Here is a 17,334-nt window from a genome sequence, read left to right on the forward strand (position 1 = left end):
GCCAGCCAACAACCTGAGATGGACCCACATATGGACAATGCCGACACTGCCCTTTAGATGTCTCATTTGTTGACTTTGACTGATTGCTGCCAACACCAACCTCCCACCACACTCAGGATGCCAGGCCCTTCCCACTTCACTCCTGCATTCCCCTGACCCCACTCCGCAGTGCCCCTCACCACTGACTTACCTTCGCCGGTCCCAAACCTCCATGCAAGAGTCCATCCTCCTGCTTCCCTCCCTTGTGCCGTAGAGTTAAACAAGGAAAACTGCTGACCTTACAACTGCACAAAGCCGACTGATGCACGCTACCTTTAAACATTCGAGAACCGGTGCCACGAGATTCCCGTGTGCCACTTACTTTATCCTGAGGATAGGACTTTATTAAAAACTGGTTCATGCTATTGAGCATTCGTGGAATTCAAATGTCTTACAAGTACAAAGCTGCCGCAGGTCGGTGTAATGTTCGACATGCTGCTGGCTTTATCGTGTTTTTATGCATGGGATGTGGGTGTCTCTGGATAGGCCAGCATTTATTGCCCATCCCTAATTGCCCTTGTTCAGAGGATATTTAAAAGTCAACCACATTGCCGTGGGTCTGGAGTCACATGTAGGCCAGACCAGGTAAGGACGGCAGATTTCCTTCCCTAAAGGACATTAGTGAACCACTACGACAAGCGGCAACGGTTTCATGGTCATCATTAGGCTTTTAATTCCAGTTTTTATTGAATTCAAATTTCACCATCTGCCATGGTGGGATTTGTACTCGGGTCCCCAGAGCATTACCCTGGGTCTCTGGAATCTCTACGTCTCAACCCACCATCAGGAAATTGAACTTTCGCATCCCACCTAATTACATAACCCCACACACAGCATTTCCCACTCTTGTGGGCTCCATAAAATGCCCCCTGTACGGCATAAACCTGAACAGGGTAATCTAAAGAGGGGGATTTGAATATACTTTGGAATTGGTAAGTCAGGTGTCAGATGGAATTCAGTGTGAGGAAGTGCAGAGTGCTTCACATGGGAACAGAAAATCCAGGAATGAACTATTAAGTGGAAACAAAATAATGTGGATAGAAATCAGAGTTTCTGATTGGCAATAAGTTTATGCCATTGTAACAATGCTCATTGGCAATGAGTGAAGCAAATCAGATATTGAGGTATATTAAAAGCTCAATATTAAGCTGAAATGCTGAGGCGATCCTGTCCCTTCACTACCCTGAGAATAGCATGTGCCGTTCTGGTCTCCACAATACAAAAACTGCTACTTCAGCTAATCAAAGAGTACAGAAGAAAACAAAACAGAATGATTGAGAGAATGGAGGGATTGGATTACGAGGAGCGATTGTGACAATTGAGAATGTTCTCAAAGGAAAAGAGCAGGTTGAGTGAGATATCACTGCTATTTTAGGATTCTAAAGTGACTAGGTAGTATGGACCATGGATAAACTGTTTTACCTTGTCCAAAACAGTAAAACCAGAGGCACAGATGACATTTGAGTTGGGTTAAATTCAAAACTAATTTGCAAAAACATTGAGATTGATATTTATTTCCCAATGATGGGTAGAAATTATAAATTGTGAAATACGACCCAACTCTGTTGTGTAAGCACCTTTTACCGCAGAAGGGTCCAAGACTAGTCAGCTGGGCTCCTCATTATAATATTTAAACCATACTCCCAAAATATAAAAGGGAACCAGATTTCAAATTAAGAATTAGTAGTCCGATTCCCGAGGAAACCTGACAGCGAAATGGAACAACTGGACAAAGTAGGTTAGTGCCTTTTATAGTGTTCCTGGGTCAGGAAAGAGCAAGAATGCTTCCCTGATGCAAGTTTTCATACTGATTACAGCTTCTCCTCATCGACCTCTGTCCATATTCTGCTCTAAGGCCCAGATTTGCCTTCCTCCCAATTGCTGAGCGCGTCTACACCATGCACTCTGACTGCACCTATAGTGCCCCACCTGTGCCTTCCTCTAGTCAACACGTGACTCTTAAAACAAGGTTGCATTGTCTTGAGGCTTGTTTCGTCCGTTTCGGATCTTCTGAGAAATGAGCAGGAGGCAGGCACCATGGTTCTCAAGAACCTCCCTGGAGGTGCTGCGGGAAGAGGTGAGGGCAAGGGGGCATCTCCCATTCTCCAGTAGTGCCAAGGGGATTTCCAAAGGTGTTCTTCAGCAGATATGGAGTGCAATTGCTGAGGTTGCCAACTCCAGGATTGTCACTTCCCCACCCGACCTGGAATATAGTGCAGGGAGCTCTTCAGTGGGGGCATAACAAGAGTTTCCAGTGGACCAAAACATCACACTTGCCTTGTTAAGGTTGCTTCAGGCTTTTAAATCTCGCAGCAACAAGCAAAAGTTCCCAATTAAAAATAGGTGACCTCCCTACCACAATTGTTTTCCATGCAGAGAGCCCACTCATTTCATTCAAATGATGTTGAAGCCAAAAACATGCAGGTGCAGGTCCAATAGATTCCATTATTGCAGTGTTAAACATCTGGCCAAGTTTACCAAATTAGAAAAATTAGTCTTATGTGTTGAACCACCGATCATAGCACAAAATAGTCATCAAAGTTTATTTGATGTGGTAGCACATAGTGTATTGATATAGCAATATACATATAGACATTACAATTGCGGCCTGTCTTAGTCTGTAGTTCTCTGGTTTCTGACTCAGTTGTGGATCTAAAGACTGCTGTGGACTCAGTCACAATGTTCTAAGGCACCATGAATGCTGCATTGTCGGTAGTGCCACTTTGAGTGAGAAAGGGGCCCCGTTTTAAGCATAAATAGATTGAAAAGATCCCATCCCAATATTTGAAGATGAACAATGAGTTGTTCCAATCAACATTCCTCCCTCAGATAAGACCTCCAAAAACAGATCATCCTGTTATTCATTCACTTGCTGTCTTGGGACCTTGCAGTATACAGATTGACCATAGCATTTGTCTGTATAACAGTTGTAATGACAGCTAGAAAAACATAATCTGTTGGTTTGAAAGCACTGAGGATGTGATAAAGTACTACATAAATGCAAAATGTTTCTTTCTCGTGATTGTACCACCAAAGCTATTATTTTGACAGTTGTATTAGGCATTAAATACAGGGCTATGGAACAAAAGCTGGACAGTGGGATTATATTGAATAGCTTTTTCCTGGCTGCCAAAGACACAGTGGACTGAATGGCCTCCTTTAGTGCCATAAATTTTCAATGTTTCCATGTAAATGGTTACACAGGCCATTATGTGGCATAACTATAACCACATTGATATTGTTGTGAAACCATGCTTTATGGAAAAATGACTTTATGAATTTACAGGCTGGAAACAACTAATTGAATTTTTAAAACGACTAAAGCCACGTTCCAGTGATTTGAAATCACAGTCAAAGATGGCTGGACATTTGCATCACTGTACCTTCTACATTCCAAGGCCATTAAATGGAGCCTACCTGTCTGCAAGAACCCATCATGAATGAACCACAACTCCTGTCTCCATTTGCAGGACACCCAGACTCAACTGAGTGGGGAACCAACATTAGACATAATTACTTAAGACAATGGTCTCTGGCTGAGAGAGGAATTCTCAGTCATAATCTAATCAAGGTACAACTGGAGTAACCATGATTATATTTGGGTCACTGGGCAGGTGTAGAGAGATGATCATGTGACAAGCCAGCTAACATTTTATGTGTTTCAGCACTTGTTTCTCTGCAGACCAGCACAAGTAACACTGAAAAACCAAGGTCCCTGTGTTGGTCTCTCTCTCTCTCCAGACAACTTAAGGGTTTCAAACCCTGGCTGCTGTTGTCTGACTCTTCATGTGCTGCAGTCAGAGATTTTAAAAAGAGCTCAACCCCACAGCTGCGATCATCAGACGAACAGATAAATCATCCATCTACATCTATAAACTGCCTCAACGCCAGCCCAGGACAACCAAGCTCAGCCTCAAACCAGCCAACTCACCAACGTTCAAGAACTGTATACCCCTTTAACATTGCTTGATTTTAAATTGCTTAATCTATCCTCCCATTCTGTATTCTATTTGTAAGTGCGTGAACTTTGAGTGTGTGTTTAAAAACCAGTGTTTTTATTTTTTTTAACCGGATTAGGTACAATAAATAGTTCTCTTTTCTTTTTTAAAATGCAAGGAAACCTGTCTCTTTGTGTCCTTTACAGTCACAGCATGTTAACAGTTAAACAGTCACTGAATTGGTAAATATGCCCTTTAAAAAAAACCCTGTTGCAGTCAAATAAGAAGTGGGAAAAGAGGGGAGCCATTCAATGCCTAATCTGATCATAATAATATTCTCTCTGTTTTGGAAGCATATCATTTTACCTATGTATGTATGTGTGCATGTAACTGTGCATCGGTATAGTGAGTGATCTACCTATCTGCTTATCTATTTGTCTGTCTGTTGATCAATCTATCTATTTGTCTGTCTGTCTAACTATACACAGGGGATGGGCCTACGTAGGGATGGAAATGGACAATGTTGCAGAGGTAAACAATCTTGGATTATGGATTGCATGTGGGGTTTAGAGCCTAGCTGAGAATTGAACAGAATGTAAAGGTTTCACACAGTCTGGTTCAACCTGAGTGAGTGCATGGGCAGGGAGGAGGCTGAAGGAAGGGAGATTGCAGTGACAAATGGTATATCTGCTCTGCAAATCATATTCTGATCAATCCTTGTTACCACTGGACAGACAGGAAACCATGTAACTCAAATGTTTTTTGACAGTGTATTTTTTATATTTATTCTTTCATGGGATGTAGGCATCACCAACAAGGCCAGCATTTGTTGCCAACCTCTCAGTGCCCTTGAACTGAAGTGCTTGCTAAGCCATTTCAGCGGCCAATCAAACACATTGTTATCAATCTGGACTCACATGTAGGCCAGACCAGGTAAGGATGGCAGATTTCCTCTCCTGAAGGACATTAGTGAACCAAATGTTTTTTTTGCAACAATCCATGATAGTTGTCATGGTCACCATTACTGAGACTAGCTTTCAATTACAGATTTTTATGAATTGAATTTAAATTCCACCAGTTGCCAGAGTGGGATTTGAAGCCATGGCCCCAGAGTATTACCATGGAGCCTTTGGAATACTAAAGTTACCACTTGTTACCACTAAGCCACCATCTCCCTAATTCTATCTAATGGAATAACAGTATGAAATGAGTGTACATGCTATAGTGATGCAGAGGCACCATCTAGTAATATTGATGAATTATCCCCCTTTGTTGAACAGTGCAATGTGTAAAATGAACCACTATGGTCAACAAATTATATTAATGTGTTGCTCAGAAAATATCAGGCTGATTTTCCTCACAATTTCCTCCAGGGAATGCCCTATGTCCAGGTACAAAGATCGGGAAACTGTGACACATTAACCCAGGGCTTCCAGGAAGTGGGGGGTGGTCGAGCAAGTCTATATACTGGCATGAAACAGGCCACAAAGTGCTGTTCCTGGGAGTTCCTGCCTTTTCTTCCAGTGTTAACAATTCTGGAGCATTCAGATTCATGGGTGTTCCAAGAAACTGGAGGATGACTTGTCTCAGGACTCCTTCCAGCTCAGAGGATCTGAGTGGAACCTGGCAGAAACCAGAAGACAACCCAGAAGGAAAACTTCAAAAAAAATTTACGAAGCTTCAAGCCTTTTGGCAGCTGAAAGGCTTCGAGGCTGCTGGGGCATATGTGCTCAGCTTGTCAGTGGCACTCAGCTTTACCGCCCTGTTGTTTGTTGTTGCAAGGCCTCGTCAGGGGTTGAGGGGTGGTGACAGCGGGGCAGGTACCGTGGAGGTGGAGGGCCTGGGATGTGTCCCATAACCTGGGACAGGAAATTACAGATATACCTAGGCGTGGCACAGCACACTTTCAGTACTAACCCAGGAACATTTGCCCTACCCTTCTAAAGTTGGTGCAATACAACATTTGCAAGGAGAAAATAAAATACTTGTGATTGGCACAGGACAATATGTCAATGACAGGACACACTATAGGATCTAAGAGTATCCCACACAACTGACCATTTAACAAACATCGGGCAGTGCATTCCAGCTCACATATTCAAATCTAACTTAAATTAACAAACTTACAAGGAAGTGGAAAAGAAGTGGAGACAGCAGTGATTAAAAAGATATTCTTTACTTGAAGAAACAGGAGAATATTGCAGGGTCAAATACACTTTGCTTGCACTTTCAACTCAGTGACCTTGACTATATTTTTGGTAAATAAATAGGGAAATGTTTATACTTCCATGTGCAAAGCCTGTAATACAATGATACTCAAGGTATAACTGGATCACTTCATTAAATGTGATTAAGAATCAAAAGTACTGTTTCTTTTATATGATGTACCATCTTCACAAGTACCTAGCCAATGAATTTTGTGTGAGCTCTGATTTGAAAGTTCCTCTACAGACTGATTCCTTGGACTGGGGGCCAAAAACAAACAGGTCTTTGCTCAAGAACTCATACACAAAATCCATGAGAGGACTCAGTGGAGCTCTGAATGGCAGCACCCCTTTTAAATGTGGTTTTCTAGTTTGAAAGCAGTGTGGGAAGCAAATTGATTACTTTTCTGAGGAACTTCGGTGAATGAGCAATGTAAGGTGCAGAAAACCTCCAAGGTTTAAAATGGGAGAGCAGAGGTCAGAGTGAAAGGGTAGGAAAAGTGTGTTTTTTTTATTCATTGGAGGTGGGCATCGCTGGCTGGGCCAGCATTTATTGCCCTTGAGAACTAAGTGGCTAGGCCATTTCAGAGGGCATTTAAGAGTCAACCACCAGCTGTGGGTCTGGAGTCACATTAGACCAAACCAGTTAAGGACAGGAGATTTCCTTCCCTAAAGGGCATAAGTGAACCAGACAATCAACAGTGGTTTCATGGTCATCATCAGACTTTCAATTCCAGAATTTTTATTGAATTCAAATTGCCTAGGTGGGATTTAAACCCAGATCCCCATAGCATTACCCTGGGTATCTGGATTACTAGTCCAGTAACAAAACCACTACTCCACCACCTCCCCAGTAGTGCTGTTTATTTTCACTTTGAGAGGATAGAAGGAAATAAGTTCAGGGGAGCAGTGGCCAGTGTGATTCCAATACCATAGATATATGAAAGGTTGGCATGGAGAGATGATGTCTGCCTCGGTTCTCTTGGTTTGGGGATTGATAGTGTTGTTCTATCAGCAGAGAAGTTAATGATCTTTGGTGCCTTTTCTTGGTAGCTCAGGAAGTGCTGTATACCAGATGTTGCTATATACTTGCTGCATACATCATGTGTTGTATACCAGAGCTATAGTGACAAGGAAGAACCCAGGGGTGATGATAACTGGCTTTTGCCATTCTCTGACCCCCAAGGTTCCCAGGCTAAGGAAGAGAAAATTCCTGGCTTCCATCATTATCCAGTGATCACCTACTGGAATGTGAATGCTTGTGACTGAGTGACAACAGAATTGGATTCAAAAACTCCAACCCTTCTGCGATGGTCCACTGATCTGCTGGTCTTGCTAGTCACTGATCAGGGTTAGGGAACTGCAAATCATGGCTCAGCGTGGGGCAACACCTTACGGTAAAGAAGAGGGAAATATTCACTTCATTTTAACATTTCAATTGTAGCTGTGAAGCTTCCAGTCCTGTAAAACAAAGAAAAAGAACTTACATTTATATAGCGCCTTTCACAGCCGCAGACATCCCACCATCTCTGGTGCACGTCCCCGATGCTGCCTTGTACACACTGACAAGCACGCATTACAAAGAGTTACTTTGAGAAAACCTTTCATTTGTATCATTACTAGCAAGGATATCAGTACTAGTGTTATTTTGACATTTGTTACTGTCAATAATATAAACACCTAACTACAATGAACAAAGGTACTGTTAGCCTCACACAATTTAGTAGAAAAACAAATAGCATTTCCTCACTATATCTTGGAGCTGGACAATAAAAGTATAACATAATTATCTGGGACTCACTGTATACTTTTTCATTCAGCCAAATGACAGTCTGTTGTTTCCAAAAGGAGCTCCCAGCTGAAAGGTTGACTTTGAATGTTGAATATATTTGATTATCATAGGCTTTATAGAGCACTTTTTTTTTTGTTGTTGCCGGTTTGTTAGGGAGACACTGTTTTGTGTGTGTGTGTGTGTGTGTGTGTGTTTTGTGTGATAAATGGGGTATGGGCGACGAGCAAGGATGAGCAGCGGATCACCAGGGACAAACAGACAGGTGCTTGTCTCCTTTGGCGACACGCGAGGTCACTTCTTAAGGCTACACTTTAGACAATGTGAATCCTTTGGCTTTTCATTGCTTAGCCTTTGACCACCCAGCAAGAAAGAGATACTAAAGGTTTTTTTTTAAAGGGCCCAGGCAGCTGACGAGAATTGGCCTCATCTTCCTGTCTGCTTTCAGGTGTATTTCTCCTTTTATTATTTTATCCTTAACAATAGTTAATTGGATTGCTTTATAACCAGGCATGACTAACTTTTTACCTTCTCATTTTAAGCATGCCGTCACTTGCAGAAAGGGATCACTGAAACCCTATGACCGAGACTGATAAGGCGATATGCTTATTTTAGAGGCAGGATGGAAAAGGGCTGAAAAATTTAATGGCTTTGCTTCAGATTTTTACTGATTTGAACACTTGGTCGGTCTTGCGGAGTAACTTGTATGTCTATCCCACCGGGTAGCTTTCCCACTGTCTCTGTTAGCTGCTTTTAAATGTCTTTCACCGCCCCCTCCCCAACTCAGAGGGCAAACTATTCCCCAAAGCACCCACTCCCTGAAAGAAATTGCTTCCACCGTGGGTGTGTTTCTCCAACACGTCGTGGAAGATTTCGGTGCGAGCGAAGAGAGAAAGGGAAGAGAAAAGACGGGCAAACCATTAAAACAAGGGGGCGTGGAGTGGGGGTGTCTGCAAATATGAAATAAGAAGAGAGCAGTGTGGAAACACAACATCAGCGGCTGAAAAGGAGAGATAATTGTTAGCCTTTTGGGTGGAAATATTGCCATCACCTCTCCCCCCGCCCCCAAAAAAAAATAAACATGAATCTGTTTTTCCTTTCAGAAATTGGCTGACTGTTCATGCACTATTACCAGCATTTCCTGTGATCGGTGAAGTCACCTTGGTTGAAATAGCAAAGAGGAACAAATGAATGGATTCTGGGCAACTTCAAGTTTCGGAGTCAACCATTTCCCCATCCCTCTCAGTCCTCGGTTTGTCAGGATAAGCTCCAGTTAACAGCCAGTGTGAATAGCGGAGGCTGCTTTGCTCTCGTCCTTTATTCGGTGGCGAGACACCCATCACCTCTGTTTCCATGTCTGGCTAGTGCGAGACTTCTGACCTGGATACCCCTGCTATTTGGCCCAAAAAAAATGAGAACCCAGATCACAAGGAACGGTCCGGTAAACATCAGCTGAATATCTCTCTGCATCCAAAAAAAATAGACATGTTCTGCAAACTTCTGATTGGAACGATCCTGAGCAGAATTAAAGCAAGTGGCATTTCTTCATTTACAATATTCTTCCAATAAACTTTATTTTGTCTTTCAGGGGGCCAAGCCTAAACAGGGGGAGGATAAAATGCTTTCTATTTAGGAAGGTGGTGGAATCAGAAACAGTTGTGTGTCAGTTCAGTCTAAATGATCAATCCAAAAAGTGTCATTTTGACAATGATATGCACCATCACGGCGCTTGCTTTCAAAAAGAAAATAGCACAGAAGGGCCGGCGGTGCGTGTTTTGTAGGGCGGAAGATGTCATCAATTTAAATGGCAGGCTTGTGGTGGTTTTTGCTTTGAGGTGGAAAAGTGCTATTCCAAACCTCAAAGGGTTAATGCCTCCTAGTCTGTGAGCTAAATCAGGGCAGAGGTGAAGGTAGATGCTGCAAGAGCACATGCAGTTCGGATCATTGTGATCTGAAGTGATTGCAATCTCAGATAGGGCTGCAGTGTAAACAAAAGTAAAGCTAGCCTCACCAGCGCCAGGTTCTGCCTTGCATACCACAGCCTGCTAGTTACCTAACTTGTGGGATAATATGCCCCTCTGGCCAGACATATAGGACCGCTGTTTTGTTTTCATTTGGGTCTTTACATGTTAATAAAAAAACACAATTAAGAAATAATCTCCCCCATTTAGAATTTGGGGACGTATTCAATCGAGCACTCTCCCGCAAAACTATCATTTCGATGCTATCCATGGAAATGCTTTCAATTGGTAAATCATAGAAAATGTCCTCCCAAAAGTAAAGATAATGCAATCAACAGCTAGGAGTGCTGAGTAAAATGTCATACAGTAAATGAATTAAGGGAATTAAAGGGGAAAGTATGAGGCCTTGCTCACCGCAGCTTGGCAGCTGTGCTCTTATCTGGCCAGAGAAGGTGCTTAGCAACAAAGGGGCCTAAAAAGCCCTGTTGATGCATGGGAAAGCCATTGGTCGAGCATTGTGGCTGCCCTTCTGCTGAGCAAATAGTTCAAACTGTTCATTCCCATCTTCTATTCTCTCCCTGGTACATTGTTTGTGTCCTTGCATTTCATTCCGCGAGGAAGATTGCTCCCTGGGCCTAAGAGCAAACAGTCCAAAAAAGAGCCAACTATCTTCCCCCCCGTTCCCTGGAGAACGAGCATTTTTATTTCAGCTTCAAGCTGTCAGAGAGCTGAAGAGTTGATGTCAGCATCCTGAATTAATTGCCTTAAGTAGGGACAGACCGCATTTGTCACCAAATGTCCAACAAAGCGTTTTCCAACATTTTTCCACTGTTTTCTTTTTCAGCGATGTGCTCCCTCTACCTTTTACCTAACCGACCACTATGGATGAGAACGAGGCTCGATTTATTCATTTTCATCTTGCGATAAATGATTTTTTTTCCCTCTCTTTTGTCTGCCGTGCTGTGCTTCCTGTCTAATGTAAATGAAAGGAGGTGGTGGGGGGTGGGGGAGGGGACAAGGGGTGTTGCGGGGTGGGGGGGGTGGGGGGGGTGAAATTTGCTTCGGTTAAACTGTTTGAAGAAGTTCATGATGAAGACAAACATTGAGGACAAGCCTGCAAAGCAAGAACATCAATGAGAAAAGGAATCTAACCTAACCAACAGCAAATCTGACAAAAAGCATTCCGACAACCAAACACATCCATAATCAAATTCATTTGCAATGTTGCATTTTATAGATTTAATTCTCTCATTTGACCCTGCAATACTTTTTCCTGTTAATTCTGTGAATTAAAAAAAAACTTGTTAATTTAAACAAGAAATTAGGTTAAAGTAAAGTATCCACCATCAAATATAATCAATGCGCCACCACATAAACACCTTCCAGCTAGGTTACTTTGACATTGTTTAATGATCATTTCTTTTTGTAATTAAGCTACATGATTCAAATCCATCTTATGTTCAGTTTTATAATGATCATATGCTGACTTACTGCAGCCAACACAAGGTAACATCGCCTTGTTTGTGGAGTTGCATAAAAGGCATGTTTATTATTTTGAACTGGTCTGTGATAGAATGGTTTCTGCTCTACAACTACTCCCTCCCCACCAACCACTGGTGCACCCTACCCCCCCACACCACCCTCCAGCCCCGCACCCACCCCAACACCCCCTTGACTCAGCAGCTGCTCATTTGGTTTTATCCTCAGTGTGTAGCTGTCCCACATTAAAATGCAGCACGCAAATGGTGCAGATTTGTTTGCTGCACTGTTACTGCAGGGTAAAGATGCCAACCTCACGCTGCCAGTTTTAAACCAGCTGTGAATCAAAGTAATTCGAATGGAGCTTGAGTAAACAGCCTGCCTCAAATGCCTTCTGCTTCCTACCGCCATCACTCCCCACTCCCGCCACCTTACGTAACACAACGACGGTGCAAGTGTAAACCGTCTTCAGGTCGACGCTTCTGATCAATGTCTTGCATGAGGGCCAGACTAAAGGGTGCACTAAAGTCACCTATGTAAACAGGGAATGAGTGCGAGTAGCAGTACTGGGGTGTTCTCATGAATATCGATGTGTTTCTTCATGGATGGCACCCATCCCTTGGCTCATAAATGCCACATGGGTAAAAGTGGGTGAAGCTCATTGGGGACATGCTGTTTATTCTACAGGTGGGAACCATAGCCTCATTTCTTCCCATGACTAGAACATTCTATGCCCTTCCAACTCTCATACCCTTTTTCCCAATTTCCATTCGTGTATTCCCTTCAACTTTTGATTTTTCATCCTCACGACCTTGTTAACCCATTAGTGAAGATGGCGTTCATTCCAAGAGGCCAGGGGGCATTCGACCCACTGTCCCATGAAGAGCCAGTCTGTTGTTGGACTTGAGATTAATCATTGAACAAGGTTTTCTGAATTCCTCAGTCACCTTGTGCTATGAGTCCACTCATTGAAACTGGCCAGTTGTTCGATAGAGTTGAGCATTAGTTTTTTTCTAAAATTCGCTTTGCATCTTTATGCAGTGGTGTTAGCGTTTGCTTTATGAAAAAAAGCAATACTGCAATGTTGGGAGCTACATAACAATTTTATAGCTCAACTTTAGTCACTCCTCTCAGAACTAGATTTGGAAGAGATAAAGCTGATTTCAACTCTGATAGAATATGGGCTCAAACCACTCATGCAACCAAGATCAAAGTTTCAAACAATCAGCTCAGAACTGTATTAATCCCTTCGAGTTATTGAATGATCTCACAGCATAGAATTGATCAGTTCAAGGAGATTAGATAGACCAATTAGTGCCTGCATAGAAAAGCCACCCACAAGTCTAAGTTCCTAAATGCCATTGTGTAAAGTTTCCACTTGACTTTTCATTGTCCACCTGAACAAAGCCAAGTCTTCTGTACTATTCGGATTGTCATACAATAGCGGGAGATAAATGTAGAACTTTAAAGTGCTTTAAATATCCTCCAGATAAAAGAGTCCTGCTTCATTCTGTTCCTTTGTTTTCAATGGCATTTCTGAAATGAATTACCTCATGAAGGGGAAAAATGAGGCTTGCGGACAGACATAAGCGACTAGAGAGATTATTATTCTTAGCTGGAAATATTGATTCTGTCAAATGAACTGTAGTTAATCAGTAACTATTGAGAGGTATCAGCGAAGTCGCCCGAATCAGATAAGCTAGTTTGAGGCAGGCTTTGCCTTCAGGTTTCTAATTGGGAGTTGAGTCGAGCAGCAGCCACAATGACTAATGTCCCATTTGCAGCAACAACAGCAACTTACCCTTGTATAACATCTTTAATGTAGATAAGCACGCCAAGGCACTTCACAGAGACACACGGCAAAATGAACACTGAGTTAACAAAAAGATCGGGAGTGGTGATTAAGGGTTTGATCGAAGAAGTCAGGGGTTCCCAACTGTGATTCAATGTATTCCTGGAGGTTACATCACATGACTTGTCTTCGCACTCCAGTCATTAGTCAGCCAACACATCCATCCTTGTGCCGCACAACCTTCCTACACCAATTGAAAAGCAAAAAGACTCATTACCCAATTGGATGACCCTCGACTGTCAGCCAAACAGCCTTTCCCTCCTCCCAAATTCATGTCCCAATGATTTTTCTCCAGGGTTGCACACAGCAGTGTCCTGAAGATTAATCTTCAATTCCTGGAGACTCCAGGCCAATCCTGGAGGGTTGGAAACCCTAAAGGTCAGAGGCACGAAGCCTGAATGTCAGGAGACTGTCGCATTAAGGTAACACATAATCTTTGTTAAGAACAGTTCCAAATCAGACTGGCCTGCACCGAGAAGACTTTCAGGTTTTACACTGTCACCCAAGAACTAAAAGGCCTGATTTAACCTTAATAAATCTCCTATTTTATACTTTATAAAGCACTTGTGCAAATACAGCTAAAAGATAAAGCATGGTTGTTGCCCTAATATGAGTTGAAGATCTTGGTTTTTCCCTCAGCGTAGTGCGCTAGCTACTCCACTGGGTATCTGGCATTTTGCCCTGAATTTAGTTGGTGGAAAATCTAAATATTTTTTGTACAGTGGCACAGGAACACATTGGTTGTGTTACTGGATTAGTAATCCAGAGGCCTAGACTAATAAACTAGACATGTGCTTGGGCCTAGTTTTAACACTGTTTAAGTGAATGGTTTTTGAGTGTGGCCATATGAGTTTAAATCCTACCACAGCAACTGGGGAATTTTAAATTCATTTAATTAATTAAATGATTCTGGAATCAAAAGCTAGTGTTAGTCATGGGTGCCCTCATACATCTGATATATGAATCAGAAGAAGTTATGCAGGTACAGCAAGTAAGGCAAATGGACTGTTGGCATATATTGCAAGGGGAATGGGATATGAAAGTAGGGACGCCTTACTGCAACTGTACTGGGTCTTTGTGAGACCACATCTGGAGCACTGTGTACAGTTTTGTTCTCCTTATTTGAAAAAGGACATAATTTCATTAGAAGCAGTTCAGAGAAGTTTCACGTGACTCATTCCTGGGATGAAGGGCCTATCTTATAAGGAAAGGGTGAACAGGTTGGGCCTATTGGAGTTTAGAAGAATGAGAGGTGATCTTATTGAAACATATAAGATCCTGAGAGGACTTGGGGGACACATTTTAAGAATAAGAGGTCTCCCTTTTAAGATGAAAATGAGGAGAAATGTTTTCTGTCAGAGAGTTGTTAGTCTGTTGTTAGTCTGTGGAATTCTCTTCCCCAGAAAGCAATAGTAGCGGGGTCATTGAATTTACTCAAGGCTGAGTTCATTGGATTTTTGATAGACAAGGGAGCCTAGGGTTAAGGGGGGCAGACAGGAAATTGGAGCTGAGACCACAACCAGATCAGTCATTATCTTACCAAATAGCAAATCAGGGTCAATGTGCCAAATGGCCCAATCCTTCTCCTAAGTCCAATGCTCCTATATAACCATTGGATTGCTGTAAAAACCCACCTGATTTACTCATGTCCTTTAGAGAAACAAATCTGCCATCATTACCCTATCTGGCCTATAAGTGACTCCAGACCCACAGCATTGTAGTTGGCTCCTAATTGCCCTCTGAAATGACCTAGCAAGCCATTCAGCTGTATTCAAGAAAACAGCTCACACCACCTTCTCAAGAGCAATTAGGGATGGGCAACATTCATTCTCTGAATGAATGAAAAAAACCTGATCTTTTCATACCTGGGCTCCAATCCAATGCAGTCAGTCAGAAAGGTTTTCAGTCTTTAACTGCATTCAAATGAAACCACAGAATTTGCTTTGATATTGGTTTTGTGCAGTGTTAATACAATTGGCTCTTGACGTGTGGATCAAGTGCAGCCAATGTTAAGCTGGTTAGATTCAGTAAGACTGGCAACGAGGAAAACAGGTGAATCTTTCTGGCCACTGATCTTAGCATATGTGGCAAGTTGCCTATGGTCTTGCCAGCGGCTGCCCAAGACCCCGATCTTGAGAGGCTGCAGCCCCACTATGGGTCAAAACCGGGATTAAAAATAGCTTTAGATACACTCTGCATATGCATTCAGACGTTTACAGTAATCTACCCTTCCCTCCTGTACACCCCCTCCCCAAAATGCTCTCCCATTCAGTCCACACATTTGCTTGCCAGCTCCACTGGGCATCTGCCGAGTGTTCTTCATTTAGTTGGCAGAAAAATAGCAAGTGATTTATCACAGGGCTTCTGAATTAACACTGGTCTGGTCTGAGTCACCTGTGTAACACCTCCGAATTGTTATTCTGATCTAGGACTGGAATAAATAAATTCCCACTGTTTACACTCGGGAATTTTCAATAAATCGGCTACAGTTTAAAATCACAGGAAATGTTAATGTCCAGCTGTAGTGGAAATGGGGCTTGCGAGGGCTGTTAAGGGTTCTAAGCAAAATGAGTTTGGACAATCTCATACATGTTCCCAGTGGACAGGTTTACAGCTGAAAATTGCTCTCAGAGTTGGCACAATTGGCACTAATTTGGCAGTCTTCATCGGAGTTGGCATAGGGATGGACCATTTGGGAGGTGGAAATTGCTCTTATAATTATATAAAGCTTGCTACGATCAGACCAAAAGCAATAAATAGCCGATGTTCATCAAGGTGCCTGTTGCCACAGATACACTTGTTCACCTTCTCCTTAACCATTTGGAGTGAGCACACCATCAAATCTAGAAAGTAGAGGCCACTAACTGATAGGCACTAGCTCATCTCCTTCTATTGAAACTATATGGGGTGGCTATTTGTCGCTTTTTCTCCACCAGTTTTACCACACCTCCTGGACAATACCCACACATGACAGGGCCTTAGTTTAACGTCACTACCGAAAAACGACACCACTGGCCATTCTTCAAGTCTGAGCTTAGAGGGTGAGGGCAGGCAAGCTATTCAACTGTGGAGGGCACACCAGGAAGCCTTAACCTGCCCTCATACCAATGTCACAAATTGAGGTCTCATGACATACATAGGACCTCGATTACCATTTCTGGCCTAACTTGGGCAGACTGTATATCTTGCACTTTCTGATCAGCATCAGCTAATAGCCCAACTGAAGAGGATCCCAAAAGTAAGGACCTCTTTACTTTGGTGGGACTGGGAGGATCAGGAGGCCTCCTCAAAGCTGCACAAGACTAATTTGTGTATCTGCTACTCTAATTCCTATTTCAGAGATCTGGACAGCCCCATGGGCTTTCCTTCAATTATGACTCAGTGATAGCACTCACCTCTCAAAAAAATACTTGCATTTATATAAGGCCTCTTACAGCATCAGGATCATAGCCAATGAGGTATGTTGGAAGTGTACTCGCTGTTGTAATATAGACAGCCAATTTGTACACAGCAAGCTCCCACAAACAGCAATGTGATAACAACCAGTTAAACGTTTTTTTATTGCTGTTGGAGAGATAAACAGTACAAAGCAGATTGTCCTGGGCAATACACACATGTGACAGGGCCTTAGTTTAATATCACTTGTGAAAACCAGCACCCCTGGCAGTGCAGGACTCTCTCAGTACTGCACTGGAGTGTCAGCCATTTTTCTGTTCAGGTATCTAGAGTAAGACTTGAACTTACAACTTTCTGATTTAGAGGCCAGATCGTTATCTATTAAGCCACTACTTCCATGGTCAACAGCTTGTGGGAGAAAGTCGCATTGTAAAAACTTAAGCACAGGCTTAAGCTGAATCTCGGTTGACTTTCCTGTGTTGCATTGAGGGAGTGCTGCACTGTCAGAGGTGCCTTCTTTCAGATGAGAAGTTAATCTGAGGCCCTGTTTGCTCTTTCAGGTGGATATTAAAGATTTCCTGGGACTATTTCGAAGGAGAGCAGTGGAATCATCCCCATGGCTCTGGCTTATATTTATTGCTCAATCAACATTACTGAAATAAACAGATTATCTGGT

The 17,334-nt window shown here is 42.6% G+C and overlaps 1 long non-coding RNA gene across 1 annotated transcript in view; it reads right to left on the reverse strand.

Annotated features, from left to right (window-relative positions):
- Positions 1–1,554: 1,554 nt before the first annotated feature.
- Positions 1,555–17,334, reverse strand: part of LOC144689354 (uncharacterized) — a 74,658-nt gene continuing 58,878 nt past the window's right edge. Inside the window, exon 3 of the long non-coding RNA XR_013578639.1 lies at positions 1,555–7,642. This is a non-coding gene — a long non-coding RNA (uncharacterized LOC144689354). The remainder of the gene's footprint in view (positions 7,643–17,334) is intronic.

The sequence above is a fragment of the Cetorhinus maximus genome, chromosome 14, assembly GCF_964194155.1.
Source record: "Cetorhinus maximus chromosome 14, sCetMax3.hap1.1, whole genome shotgun sequence".
NCBI classification, from domain to species: Eukaryota; Metazoa; Chordata; class Chondrichthyes; order Lamniformes; family Cetorhinidae; genus Cetorhinus; species Cetorhinus maximus.